At 47.7% G+C, this 15,229-nt stretch overlaps 1 non-coding gene across 1 annotated transcript; it reads right to left on the reverse strand.

Annotated features, from left to right (window-relative positions):
• Positions 1 to 1,138: 1,138 nt before the first annotated feature.
• Positions 1,139 to 1,211, reverse strand: TRNAR-GCG (transfer RNA arginine (anticodon GCG)). Its single transcript has one exon. It is a non-coding gene; the product is annotated as a tRNA-Arg (tRNA).
• Positions 1,212 to 15,229: the final 14,018 nt, after the last annotated feature.

Here is a 15,229-nt window from a genome sequence, read left to right on the forward strand (position 1 = left end):
TTAAAGATTACTTTCCATTTACAGTTATTACAAAATACTGGCTGTATTTCCTGTAGGAGAAGCCATCCTTGAGCCCATCTTACACCCAGTGGCTGGTGCCTCCTGCTCCCCACCCCTACCTTGCTCCTCCCCCTTCCCACTGGTAAGCAGTAATTTGTTCTTTATATCTATGAGTCTGCTTCTTTTTATTTAAAAAAAAAAAAACTTAAAATAATTCAAAGGAAAATTTAAAGACAAATACTTAATAAAATGAGATCACATGGAAATCTTCCTGGCTTTCTATGTCTGAGGAGAAAGGACTCAAAGGAGAAGAATGCCCTGGACTGGAATGCAACTTCACTGGGCCTCGGAATTTATCCTCCTTCTGCTATAATCATGGATGGATTAGGACTCTCCCTCATGGGAACTTGGAGATTCAGGCCTTCTGGGTGAGGGGGAACCCGAGACCAAGAGCACGTGACTGAGCCTTCTCCCTGCCCTGACCTCTGACCCTGCTCAGAGGGGCTGCTGAGTGAGCTGCCCAGGGTCAGCCCTACAGGAGTGGCATGCATGGGAATGGACGGGGTGCCAGCTAGGCTCTGGCTGCAGCCACATGAGGGCTGGAGGGCTCAGCTACTGTCGCCAGCTGTGAAGGGGCAGCCCTCAGGGCATCAGGGTGGGGTTCAACCCAGGATGAGGGAGAGAAAGACAAGTGTGCAGACATGTGGAGTGAGCGACCTTCTTGGAAAGACAGATCATTTGCCTATTAAAGAGATGCCAAGTTCTCTTCCACTTCCAGCCCAGGAGTTTTCTAACTTAAAAAAAAAATCTCTTTGTATACTTGCTTTACAATGTTGTGTCAGCTTCTGCTGTATGACAATGTGAATCAGCTATACGAATACATATATCCCCTCCCTCATGGACCGTCCTCCCCCACCATTTCGTCCCTTTAGCTCATCCCAGAGCACTGAGCTGAGCTCCCTGTGCTGTGTGGCACCTTCCCACTAGCTGTCTATTTTACACATAGGCAAGCAAGCAATTGCTTAATCGTGTCTGACTCTTTGCGATCCCATGGACTGTAGTCTACCAGGCTTCTCTGTCCATGGGATTTTCCAGGCAAGAGTACTGGAGTGGGTTGCTATTTCCTTCTCCAGGGGACCTCCCTGACCCAGGGATCGAACCCAGGTCTCCTGCATCGCAGGCAGACGCTTTACCCTCTGAGCCACCAGGGAAGCCCGTTTTACACATGGTGGTGTCTAAATGTCAATGCTACTCTCTCAATTTGTACCACCCTCTCCTTCCCCCAGCGTGTCCACAAGTTCATTCTCTATGTCTGCGTCTCCAGTCCTGCCCTGCAAATAGGTTCATCATGACCATTTTGCTTTTAAGCAATAGAACTCTTTTGCCAAATGACATCCCACTTGAAGGTCGAATAATAAAAAGCTCCAGCAAGGCTGAAATATTGAGGGTAGGGTGCATCTCATTTGCCCCTCAGGGCCCTTTACCCCACCGCACCCCAGAACATCTCTGCAGAAATCTCCTGCTTCTGGAAACCCCGCATCAGTGCGTGGCTGACCCCAGTCTCAATGCCGGTTCCCAATCCCAGCCTGGGCTGACAACGGCAGAACCGCAGGGGATGAGAATATCTACTCAAAGTCGTAAACCCACCTGGTTCTCTAGGGCTGGATTTGTCCTAGTAGTATCCTTTTAACAAGACCCCGAGGAATTCCCTGGCTGTCTGGTGGTTAGGACACGGTGTTTTCACTGATGTGGTCTGGGTTCAATCCCTAGACAGGAGACTAAGAATTGATTCTAGTCCAGCTGGCAGGGCTGGGATGAGTGAGGGTGGGGCAAGCCTGATGCTTAGGACGTGGCATTTACAGAGATGTTCATTCTCCAGGGCTCAGCTTGTACCTGGATTTCTCCCTTGAACATGACACCTAGACTCCTCACTCTCCTGAGCCCAGTCCTGACCCTGGTAGTAACCTTACAATAACCACCTATGGGATGAACCTTGCATACAGAGGTGATCCGATGGGGCTTGAATGAATGAAAACTATTCAGCCTGCCATAGAGAGCTGCTTCCTGGTTCTCCACAGGGCAGACAGCAAAGAGGACAGGCTGGTAGCAATATTCAAAGTAATTTTTATTACAGTTATTCTAAATTTAATTTTTGATGCTTACAAGGTACAAGACACTGTGCGAGATGATTTAAAAACATTCCTTAATTTTACCCTCACACCAACCCTGTGATATTAAACCCACGTCGTCAATGGGGAAGCAGAGGCTTTGAAAGGCTAATGTATTGTCCAAGTTTATACTGCTAGTTGGTGAGGAAGTTGAGCCTCATTCTCATGTCTAATATTCCCCAAAGCTTGGGATCTTTAGCGTTACGTTGTATTGAGAACCTGGGTATGTGAACTTTGCTCAGCAGTGGAGATGATACCTCCAAAAAAACTTCATTCTAAAAGAAAAGTGGCCAGTAGTAACTGCATATATGTGCCCAGCAAGCATCCCCGTCTGCCTTCCCTGAAGCAACTGTCACCCCAACCCTGGAGAGGTCACATGATCCAGGCTGGGCCAGTCAGAAGCCCCCATTCCCTGGGGCACCGTGATTGGCCCAGAGGTGGAGGTGGGACTCAAGCTGAACCAATCACATGCCTTCCCCAGGATTTTTCAGTTAGGAACCCGGGGAGAAGCTATCTTCTTTGGGAAGTCACTGTTCCACAGGGAGTTGAGAGACTCTTAGCCACCAGAGCACTAGGAGAGAAGGAAGACAGAAATAAGAGGAGAGGAAGCCAGACCTGGTGACCGAGTCTTGCTGGTAAGGTCTGTCTCCAATTCTGAGTTGCCTCGGCCTATGTTATTCTCAGCTGCATCAGAAAATTTCAGTTTTTGCTTTAGGCCAATGGAAATTAGGTTTTTTGGGTCATTTGCAACCCAAAAAATCCTAATTCAACATCCAACGTTAACATCACAGCCCCTCCCTTCTGAGTCCTCTCTGAACCACTGGACACCGCTCTAGCATTTCTCACTGTTTCTTACGCCTTTTCTCCTCATCTCCCTGAGATTCATGCTTTTTCAAAGAGTGGCTAAAGGTTCTCTGAATACTAGTTACTCCTAAGAAGTTCCTAACAGCAGTGCCCGAATGCATTTATATTTTATTTGTAATTGTGGTGGTAAAATATGCACAACAGGAAATTTACCACCTTAACAATTTTTAAGTAGGCAGCGCAGTGGTATTAAGTACATTTGTAGTCTTGTGCAACCATTCCTATCAATCCATCTCCAAAACTGTTTTCCTCTTGCAAAACTGAAACTCTGTCCACATTAAATGCTAATTCCCTTTCCCAGCCTCTGGCAACCACCATTCTACTTTCTGTTTCTATGAATTCTAGTTATCTTATTTAAGTGGAGCCATACGATACTTGTCTTTTTTTTTTCTTTTTGTCATTAGCTTATTTCACTTAACATAATGTCCTCAAGTTTCATCCATATCGTATCCTAAGACAGGATCTCCTTCCTTTTTAAGGCTGAAAAATATTCCATTGCGGTTATACACCACATTTTGCTTACCCATTCGTCTGTTAGTGGGCGCCTAGAGTGCGTCCACCTTTAGACTTTTGTAAATAATGCTGCTATCAACATGAATGTACCAAGATCTCTTCCAGGTCCTGCTTTCAGTTTTTTGGATGTATGTATCCAGAAGTGGAATTGCTGAATCATGTGATGATTCTGTATTCAATTTTTTTGAGGAACTGAATACTGTTTTCAACAGTGGCTGCGCCATTTTGCAGTCCCACCAACAGTACACAAGGATTCCAATTTTTCCACATTATTGCCAACATTTGTTATTCTATCTCTCTCTCGCTCTCTCTCTTTTTTTTTTTTTGGTAGCCATATTGATGGGTGTAAGGTGGTCTTAATGTACTATTTTTCCTTTGGCTATGCCACTTGGCTTGTGGGATCTTAATTCCCTGACCAGGGATTGAACCCAGGCCCTTGGTAGTGAGAGCTCAGAGTCCTAACCACTGGACCGCCAGGGAATTTCCAATGGATTTTTTTTTTTTTTTTGCACTGGAAGAAATGCAAAGCATCTTTTAATATAAAGTATACAGAGCATTCTAGTCAACTACAGCTGTGTTACAGCTATGTGTTCTTTTAGATTTGGTCCAAAGAAACCTGAGTCTGTTTCCAGAGAGAATGAAAAATGTTATAGACACCTGATCAGTTACTCCTCACTGAAGGAAGCACACAAATGGCATTCCTTGTAGATCCCACTGAATCCCAGTTTCCCGGCACTGACACACTCCTTTTCCCCTTCCCCAATCCCGGTTCACTGTGGGCTCCAGATTCAGTTCTTGAGTCACAGGCGTCCATATTTCCATCATAAACACACATCCCCTGGTCTGATGAACTACCCAGTTTTCCAGTATGTCATCACCTTTTCTGTTCCCAGATCTCGGCCATATTTAGGTCCAAATCTTGAAGGCCTTTTAAGGCTTGAAGATTTCCAGTGTAAAAAGCTACATCTGCTGTGACCAACCATTGTATCCATTAGACTGCTGCTGCTAAGCTGCTAAGTCGCTTCAGTCATGTCCGACTCTGTGTGTCCCCATAGGCGGCAGCCCACCAGGCTCCCCCGTCCCTGGGATTTTCCAGGCAAGAACACTGGAGTGGGTTGCCATTTTCTTCTCCATCCAATGGATTTTTAATAATGGCATCTTTAAGCAGTTTTGCTATTAAGACATAAAACCACCCTAAAATCAGTGACTTAACCACCGTTAACTCAGCTCCTGTTTCTCCAAATTGGTAAAAGGGGCTGAGCTCAGCTGAATGGTTTTTCTGGACTTGACTAGGCCCACTCACGTGACTCAGGCTAACTGCAGGGTTGGCTGGTCTAGGATTTCTTCAGCTGAGATGACTCATTGGAGCTCCAGGCTGTCTTTCATCCAGTAGTCTAACCCAGGCTTGTTCTCATAAAGGCTGGACTGGATTCCAAGAGAACAAAACAGGCACGGTCTCTTAAGTGTGTGTGTGCTCAGTTGCTAAGTTATGTCTCACTCTTTGTGATCCCATGGACTGTAGCCCACCAGGTTCCTCTGTCCATGGGATTTTTCATGCAAGAATACTGGAGTGGGTTGCCATTTCCTCCTCCAGGGGATCTTGCCTACCCATGGATCGAGCCCATGTCTCTTGCACTGGCAAGCAGATTCTTTACCACTGAGCCACCTGAGAAGCCCAATGGCTCTTGAGACCTGGGCTTAGATGTGACACAACATGCTGTCTCTGAATTCCATGGGTCAAAGCAAATCACCAGCCCAGTCAGATTCAAGGGGTCGGGAAACTGATTCAACCTCTTGATGGGATGACTTGCAAAGTCAAATTGCAAAGGGATGTCAGTAGGGGGAAGTGAACAATTCACACCATTTCCCCCAAACTGACCATAACTTTTCAATATGTTTTCCTGTCATGGCAAAGATTTGCATTTCTGATGAAAGTGTGAAAGTGTTAATTGCTTGGTCATGTCTGACCTTTGTGACCCTGTGGCCTGTGGCCTGCCAGGCTCCTGTGTCCATAGAATTCTCCAGGCAAGAATACTGGAGTGGGTAGCCATTGCCTTCTCCAGTGGATCTTCCAGACCCAGGGACTGGGCTCACCCAATTCATGAGGTTCAGAGACTCTGACTCACCTATAGGACTAGATTCTGCTGGAAATCATGGAATCAAGGTGAATTAATTCCTCATTTGTTTGCCATAAACAGTTGACTCAGGGTTAGCTCTGTCCTTGTAGCCCTGCATAAGGGCTGTCTGTTAAAAGCAACTGGCTTTTCCATCACCTTTGAAAGATGGTAACTCAGACCCTTTCCTCAAAGCCGGTAGTGACCAGGGGAGCCTCTGCTGAGTCCCAGAGCCTGATTAAAGAAATCCCAAACCAAATGAAGACCAAAGGCTTTCAAAACTCAGTGCCTTCCCTGTCCCTGTCCAATACAGAACTGGATCCAAATGGTCAAAGCTGTTGCTGAAGAAGCATGGGGCAGCGGGTACCCCCAAGCATTCTGGACACCTTGTAAGTCAGTCCCTGGAGGATCATCTGGAAGACTTGGAAAGAGTTTCCTACTTTGTTATTTGGTTCCTGCTATAGTAAAGCTGCATAACAAATAACCCCCAAACCAGTGGCAAACAAGAGCAAACATTTTTTTTTCTCTCTCATGGGTCTGTGGATTGACTGGGGTTCAACTGGTCTTGGCTGGGCAGGAGTGAACTCCAGGAGGAAAGCTGGGTTCAGATCTGCTCCACAGAATTTTATTCTCCTTGGACCAGCAGCTCCCCCAAGCATGGTCTTCTAATGGAGAATGGGAGAAACTTAAGAGAGCAAGCAAACCGTCCATGCACACCTGAGCTTCTGCTTGGTCAGGCCTGCTGTGAGTCTATTGGTTAAAGTGAGTCACGTGGCTCACATGGGCCAAACATCAATGGGGCAAGAGACATAAGCTCCTCCCCTCAGTAGGAGGGCCTACTTGCCATGCAAGTTACATGGCAAAGGTGAGATGCACGATCTTTTTTTTAAAAAATTAATTAATTTTTGGTTGTGCTGGATCTTCGTTGCTGCACTCGGGCTTTCTCTAATTGTGGCAAGTGGGGGCTACATTTCATTGCAGTGAACTGGCTTCTCGTTGTGGTGGTTTCTGTTGTTGTGGAGCACAAACTCTAGGCACATGGGCTTTGGTAGTTGTGGCTTGTGGGCTTAGTTGCTCCATGGCTTGTAGAATCTTCCCGGACCAGGGATCAAACCTGTGTCCCCTGCACTGGCAGGCGGATTCTTATCCACTGGACCACCAGGGAAGTCTGAGATGCACAATCTTAATGTGATGAAGTAAGAATTGGGACCAAAGATGCAGTTGACTATTTATCCAGATGGGTTTGGAGATTGATGTATTGGGGTTAAACCTTTAAGTTGTGTGCAGGTAATTTCATACTTATTTGGGAATGTCTGATAAACTGTTGGGCTGTATGGGCAGGAAGCTAGTTACAAGAGAAACAGGATTCTTACGTGAGCTCCTTCTGGGATAATACAGAACCAGGGTCACAGAATTTACCCAAGTAACAAAACCTCACTCCTTGAAGGAAGGGGTAATTCTCTGGCTTCATGCCCTGCCTGGCCCCTTTCCTCACCATTGACTCATTACTGGTTCCTGGGGAGAGTTTATTGTTTCTGTAAAATTCTGAGTTACTGGGGACTGCTGCTGCTAAGTCACTTCAGTCGTGTCCGACTCTGTGTGGCCCCATAAACGGCAGCCCACCAGGCTCCCCCGTCCCTGGGATTCTCCAGGCAAGAACACTGGAGTGGGTTGCCATTTCCTTCTCCAATGCATGGAAGTGAAAAGTGAAAGTGAAGTCGCTCAGTCGTGTCCGACTCTTAGCGACCCCATGGATTGCAGCCTAACAGGCTCCTCCGTCCATGGGATTTTCCAGGCAAGAGTACTGGAGTGGGTTGCCATTTCCTTCTCCTACTGGGGACTAAGAGGCATTAATTACCTGAGTCTCCTCTGGGGAAGTTCACATAAGAGGGGAGAGGGACTTTCTTCCCTCAAACCACAGCCCTTCTTTGTGGGACTTTGAAATCCTACTGGCCCTAAAGCAATTGCAATGACTGTGCTTGGCACAGGGCAGGGCATGGAAGTGCCCAGCAGTGGCAGAAACAGTGTCCCGCAGAAGCAATGGTACCTTCAGGAAGTGGTGTTGGTGGCCACCTGCCAGAACGACAGGTTCCTAATGGGTGAGGAGAAGCAGAAAGAGTGAAGAACAGGTGCGTGTGGCCTCCTGGGTCCGGCCTTGGAGACAGTACATTCACCAGTCCTGGTGTTACTCTCCAGCACAAGAGATGGTCCCAGCCATACTCAGACTCAAGCTCCATGCCCAGGCAGCCCTCCCCAAACTTTAGGGGTATGATGGGTTAATTCAATCCAGTAGGTGATGGCAGGGATTGCAAACAATTTTTTTCAACACCGTTCTCCTGTTCATTAAGGATCAAGTATCTTTGGGTGTGAGAGTTGGACTGTATAGAAAGCTGAGCACTGAAGAATTGATGCTTTTGAACTGTGGTGTTGGAGAAGACTCCTGAGTCCCTTGGACTGCAAGGAGATACAAAGAGTCCATCCTCAAGGAAATCAGTCCTGAATATTCATTGGAAGGACTGATGCTGAAGCTGAAACTCCAATACTTTGATGCGAAGAACTGATTCATTTGAAAAGACCCTGATGCTGGGAAAGATTGAGGGCAGGAGGAGAAGGGGACAACAGAGGATGAGATGATTGCATGGCATCACTGACTCAAGGGACATGAGTTTAAGTAAACTCCAGGAGTTGGTGATGGACAGGGAGGCCTGGCGTGCTGCAGTCCATGGGGTCGCAAGGAGTCAGACACGACTGAGCGACTGAACTGAACTGATCTCCTCTGTGCCAGTACCGTGGAAGGGCCCATTGAACAAAGGACACTTGCTGCTTTGAGAAACTCATCATCTAGTGCAGGGCGCACCTTGGCCCATGGGCCTGAATTGGCCCACCACACCATCCTTTTTGTATATAATGTTTTTTTGAAACACAGCCAAGCTTGTTTGTTTATACGATGTCTCCAGTTGCTTTCAGAGAAGGCAATGGCAACCTACTCCAGTACTCTTGCCTGGAAAATCCCATGGATGGAGGAGCCTGGTAGGCTGCGGTCCATGGGGTCACTAAGAGTTGGACACAACTGAAGCGTCTTAGCAGCAGCAGCAGCCAGTTGTTTTGGTGACAAAGACAGAGTTTGAGTGGTTGAGACAGAGACCATGTAGCCTCTAATGACTAAGCTATTTACTATTGGCTCTTCACAGGAAAAAATGCCAATCAATAGTCCAGCGAAAAAGTCAAACAGATAAATGCTATGCTAATGCTAAGTCGCTTCAGTCATGTCCAACTCTGTGCGACTCCATAGACGGCAGCCCACCAGGCTCCCCCGTCCCTGGGATTCTCCAGGCAAGAACACTGGAGTGGGTTGCCATTTCCTTCTCCAATGCATGAAAGTGAAAAGTGAAAGTGAAGTTGCTCAGTCGTGTCCCACTCTTAACGACCCCATGGACTGCAGCCCACCAGGCTCCTCCATCCATGGGATTTTCCAGGCAAGAGTACTGGAGTGGGGTGCCATTGCCTTCTCCAAAACAGATAAATAGGCAATGACAAATATAATAGTCCTGTGACAGAAGTAAGTGCATAGCTTTGGGGGTGGGATGTGATCAGGCAAGGCTTCCTGGAGGAGGCAACGTCTAATCTGAAACCTAAAGGATTGGTTCAGCAATTTCAGCAAAGGGTAGGGAGAAATGACTGGTGGAGGAAAGGAGGAACAAAGGCAAGAGATAAGAGTGAACATCGGGTCTGGAGCTTAGAGTAGCTGGAATCTAGGGTGAGTTGGGAACCAAGAGAAGAGGTTGTAAGTCATTCAGGCAGTGTGTTGGGGCTCTGATTGTCTTTGAGGAAGTCGATATTTATCACTGGGATGGGGGTGGTGTGCTCTGTACTATGCTGATGATATGAATATGTTTTGCTTTTTATTCCTTTTTTTGGGACTGGGTTTCATTGTTTTCAATTTACAGACATGAACATTGAGTGTTGCAGTGAAGGAACGGGCACTTGTGGAAACAGGGCTGGACAGAAGGATGAACCAGTTGTGCTTCACAGCCTTCAAGTGCTGGGCAGCTTAAGACTTGTTCCTGCACCCACACTCAGCCTTTCCACTGGGGCCACTGCCTGGGGTTGGGCTCCCTGGGCTGTGTGTGGGCTCAGCTCCATGTCTGGCCCTTCTTCCTCTTTTCATGCATTAAACCAATGCCCTTTGCCATAAGTCTCTACCTCTTTGGGGCCAATATGATCTGCAAATCCACACTCAGGGTAAAAAAACTCCGTGACTTAAGGCAGCCGCCCTTCATCACCTGAGTGTGAGCCACAGCATCATCACCCCCATTCTTGCATGCAGGACAGACTTGCCAGGAGATCACCAAACTCCCCCCCCACCCCCCGAGTCTGACACAGCCTCAGAATCCTCAGCACAGTCCTCCATCCATCAGCCAATATTACTCTCATCCTTTTCTCAAACCAGGGAGAACATTGAGCTCATACAGTTACTTTCAGCACAAACCTAACCATTTCCCCCAGGCAGCCTGCCTTTTCATCAGCTTTGCTTTTGAACCAGAATTCAACACAATCCAGCAAATGTTCACTGAGAATCCACCAAGTGTCAAGGAGCAGGGATTGAATAAACATGATTTCTGTGCCCTAAGGAGCTCACATTCTGATGAGAGACGTTGATCTCAGCTACCTCCAAAGGCAGCCTTCCTCTGCTGTTACTCATGGTGGTGCTGGGCGCGCTCCATGCAAAACTGGATTCAGCACCCCCTCCATCCGAGATGGGGGACTATTTCTGGATGTGGCTGTGTGGCCTGGAAACTCAGCCTCTCAGACCAGTGAGGGAGGAGAAATACAGATGGAGAGGTGGCAGGCACAGGGGCAAGGGAACTGCGGTGGCTCAAGGAAAAAGACGAAGTCAGGTTTGGACCAGGTTGGGATGGATGAACAGTGCCTCTGGCCTGAGGGATGGGTACAGTACCAGGTCCCTGGAATTTTCTGAGAAGTCAGTGCGCTCTGTGGCTCAGCCACCCATCCATTCCAGGTCCAGTAGCAGGAAGAGCTGACCAGCAAAGAGCTGATCAGCTCTTGAAGTATCAGGTCCCCCAGATAAAAACATAGCAAGAAGGAAATGTGGTCAGGCTCTAGAAAACTGCCTGTTCTTGGAAGCTGGGGGCTGATCCTTCTGGTTTACCTTATCATTGCCCAGCTCTGATTCAAAGACACTGGTTGGTGGGGCCTCCTTGTGTTTAGAACTCCCTGTGGGAGCTTTTGTGGGGTTCCACTGCAGGGAAAAGCATGGTTATTGCAGCCTAGACCCCACCTCCCCACCCTGAGAGCTGGCGGTCGCATTATTCCCCAAAGGACACAAATTCCATCTCAGACCTTGTCACAGCCTCTGATCACTTGCCTTCCAATGGAGATTTCCAGAATCTACTAACTAGGGCCGTAAATAGGCAGAGAAGGGAATGTGTGCATGAGTGTGTCTGTCTCAGGCTCTATGTGTGACACATACACGTGTACATACACACACACACACACACACACACACACAGATCTACTTCATCAGAATCAGTTTGCAAACTTCATTTCTTTAGGATGAAGAGAAAAGAAAATTATTATTAACATATCAATGGCACTTCCATGCTGGGAACAAGATTACTCTCAGGCACACACAAGCGCCCGGGGAGTCACAGACGCTGTATTTTAAATGTGTTCTGTCTCCGTATCTCGCTTACTCCCACCCCGCCCCCACTCCCCTTTTATTTTTAATTTTTTTTATTCCTCCAAGCTTGTTTCTCTTGAAATTTCCACCTTGTGGTTGTGTACTGCTGACTTCACATTTGCTGTGGTGTGAACTCCACATCTGTGAATGGATGACAGGAAAGATTAATAGCCCTGCTCCCTTCTCCTTGACTGTGGGCCCAGCTAATGAATAAATAAATAAATAAATAAACAGAGCTCCAATCCCCTAAATAGAGACCCAGAGCCGGGGAGAAAACAGCATTTTGCTGAATCCATTCTTTAAGGAAAAACCCAACCTCTAATGATCTCTGATTTACATAGTCGGCAGTTTTTTGCTAAACATTTTACAAAGACACAAAAGTTTGGGGTGGAGAGGTGGCCCCCATGCTTTTGGCAGAGGGAGGCAAGGGCCCCAAGAAGCCCACGAGCCAAGTGGGGCTGGTGATGAGAAGGAGCCGACTTCCCACCCAGACTCTCTTAGGTCAGGGACCACTGAGTCAAGTGATGATGGAGACGGTGGCAAAGTGATCCCTCGAGGGTCCCGTAGTGATCCCTACTTACGGATGACAGGAAGTGTGAGGTCTCATCAGCTTCCTTCTTGCTCCCAGTTTCAGTGAAAGAGAAGCTCAGACTGCGAGGGTGAGGCTTCTCAAACTTGAAGAGGTGCATCAGTTTCCTGGACATCTTGTTATAATGCGGATCCTGATCTCGTAGTTCTAGACTGGGGCTGAGAGTCATCATTTCCAACAAGCTCCCAGGTGCTGCTGCTGCTGCTGCTGGTCCAGGGACCACAGTTAGGATGGCAAGATGCTGGGGAGAGAACAGCAGCCCAGGCTGTGTCCCCTCCTCTGTGGCTCTTGTCTGAGGCGGCAAGACAGAATTGTTGTCTTCCTTCCATCCCCGGAGCTCAGCTGTTTTATCTGGTTCTCCAATCTCCGCTCACTCTATGGGCCTAATTATGCCCAGGCACCCCAGCCAAAACCAGCAAGCACGTCCTCTCTGAAGCAGGCATGGAGAATTCTGACCTTCACTGGCTGAATTTTTAAAGTCCTGTTGCCTCTCTCGGTCACTGCATCTTTAACAAGATCAGTCTTTAGATAGGAAGATGCTGTGTAGGGGGACTTGGTTGAGGGCAGTCAGGTTGAGAGGCCACAGTGGCTCCTGAAGTCTCTGGTTAGGCTGACGAGAGGTGGGGTTCAGGGGCAGTGAAGTTAGAGGGGCTGTGAGCTGGGCTCCTCTGTACAGCCAGGAGTCTGCGGGCTAGAATGCACATGTTCCAGTCACTGATCTTAACTTGCTGCCCCTGGTACCTGTCAACTCACTTGTGATAAGAAAGCAGAGGTGAGACCAGTTCTGAAAAAACAGGAATGGGAAGCCCACCCGGTGCCAGACATTCCCCCCATTCATGGTCTCTCTGCCTCAAGCAGATTTGATCCAAGGAAACCAAGTGGCTTTTCAGCAGGGCAGGTGGGCCATTGCCCACGTGGTAGGGAAGAAACAAGACTGGGATGACTTCCTGCTCTTTCTCATCCATCATTCAGCCAGGACGACCGACATCCTTTTTCTTGATTCCTGGCCTGTGAAAGCCTCAAGGCCAGTTACAAGTCACCCCAGTGCAGTTCACCCTTGCTCTCTGATCTGCCTCAGATGACCCCCGTCCAGTCAGCGGCAGCTGGATCCATCCCACTCCTGGGACCACTGCCCAGTCTGTTTGCTCTTCACCATCCCATTCATTCCTCAGAACCTCAGTTTGCTCATCTCATCTCATGAAACTGGTTAAAAATTGAGTTTTTGTTTAAAGTCAGTGCTCTTCCCAGGTGAAAACTACTTTTTTTTTTTCTTGGCTTGTTTTAAGGGTAATAAAGGGAAGGGGAAAACTTTGCTCTTTTAATTTAATCATTACATTCAGTCTATGATGACATATTTGATTATTAGATAGCAGTGCCACTAATAAGTTAAGTTGTCAGAAATTAATTGCAAGCATCAGTTCCACACTTAGTTTATGGCCAAGACAACTATCTTAAGATAAATGGCTCATATTTTGGTGCAGGGTTTGATGTTCAAAACAAAATGTGACAACAATAAACAAATGTTAAAAAAACAAACAAGAGGGGACCATGACATCTTCCTCTTGGGGTTGAAGAGGGGAGAGGAGACAACACTATAAGTTGCCTGGGCCAGGATATCAGAACATCATCACCACCTCAGACCTGGGAGCCTCTTCTTTCCACTCCCACCACCTGAGCCCTTTCCCCAGGGCCCTGTTAGGCCGTATCTTACAGCTAGCTGGGCATCACTTCCCCTAGAAATGGTTCATGAAACAAATCCCATGAGATGTTTTGCAAAAAATATATTAGAAAAAGATAAAAATTGGGAAGCATAACATTTCTCTCTTGCATGAGAGAATCGGTTTAACTTTGCTTGATTCTGTCTTGCCCAGATGTGTTTGACCATGGAAATTTTTTCAGTATAATGCAACAACTGGGGTCAGGAGATGGGAATAGCTGACAGTCTCCTCCTCTAAAGCCTGCCCTCAAAGGCATGGCTGGTGGCATCCAGGGGCAGATATGATACCAGGGGAGGCTGGGTACCAGCTTTTCCCCATCCCAGTCACAGGTGCAGGCATTTCTGTCCCATTCTTTTCTACTGAGCTTTTGACCCTATGATTGTCTGTGGCATTAGCTTCTGATACCTGGGCATTTTAAGCTGTCCCTTTGCGGAGAAAGGTGAGGACTTAACCTGGCAGCCACAGAGATCAGCGCAACCAGAGCCTCCTGCTCTGTTCAGCTCCAGGGGTGAGTGTAGTGAGAGAGCCAAGGCAGTCTGTATCCCTGAGGCTGACGCTCTCTGTGGCCTGACCACATCCCCCTGGCGTTCATTTTCCAGAAGGTACTTACTTGGCATCCTGCTGAACCCATCTGTGACTTTGTTAGGAAGATTTGTCTCTGCTATTCCTTGGGGAAACCTGGAAGGGCAGCCCTTGGGACAAGGGAGTGCCTGATGTGTGCATGTTAGTGTTTCCACTCCTGTATCAAATTACCACAAATTCGATGGCCTAAACAACAGAAATTTATGCTGTCACAGTTCTGGAGGCCAGAAATCCAAAATCAAGATCACTGGGTCAGCAAGATGCCCTGGAGGAGGGCATGGCAACCCACTTCAGTATTCTTGCCTAGAGAATCCCTTGGACAGAGGAGCCTGGGAAGCTACAGCCCATGGGGTCGCAAAGAGTCGGACAGGACTATAGGGACTTAGCACAGCACAACACAGCACAGGGCTGAAATTAAGAAGGACCCTACTCCCTCCAGAGCCTCTAGGGAAGAAGCCATTCCTTGCCTCTTCCAGCGTCTGGTGGCTGCCTACACTCCTTGGCTTGTGGCCACACATTACTCTCATATCTGTCTCTGTGGTCATGCTGCCTTCTCCTCTTCTGTTTGTAACATCTCCCTCTGTCTCCCTCTGATGGGGATATCTGTGATTGCATTTAGGGCCCACCTGGATAATCCAGGGAAGTTTCATCTCAAAACCCTTAACTTAATCATGTCTGTAAAGCCCTTTTGTTACCATTTAAAATAACATTTGCAGGCTCCTGGGATTAGGACCTGATATCGCTGGGGCAACTGTGCAGCCTGCTGCATGGGGGTTGGAGGGTAAGTGGCCCGCTTCTTGCCCCTGGGGTAAGGTAGGACTGAATCCTGGTCTACTGATCTCCTCCTCCAGGGGATTTTCCCGATCAATCCAGGGGATTGAAGAACTAGTGTCTCTTGTGACTCCTGCTTTGCAGCCAGATTCTTCACTGCTGACCCACCAGGGAAGCTTGACAGTGACTGTAGATCCTCCCAAACAGGA

This window comes from Bubalus kerabau, chromosome 13 (genome assembly GCF_029407905.1).
Source record: "Bubalus kerabau isolate K-KA32 ecotype Philippines breed swamp buffalo chromosome 13, PCC_UOA_SB_1v2, whole genome shotgun sequence".
NCBI classification, from domain to species: Eukaryota; Metazoa; Chordata; class Mammalia; order Artiodactyla; family Bovidae; genus Bubalus; species Bubalus kerabau.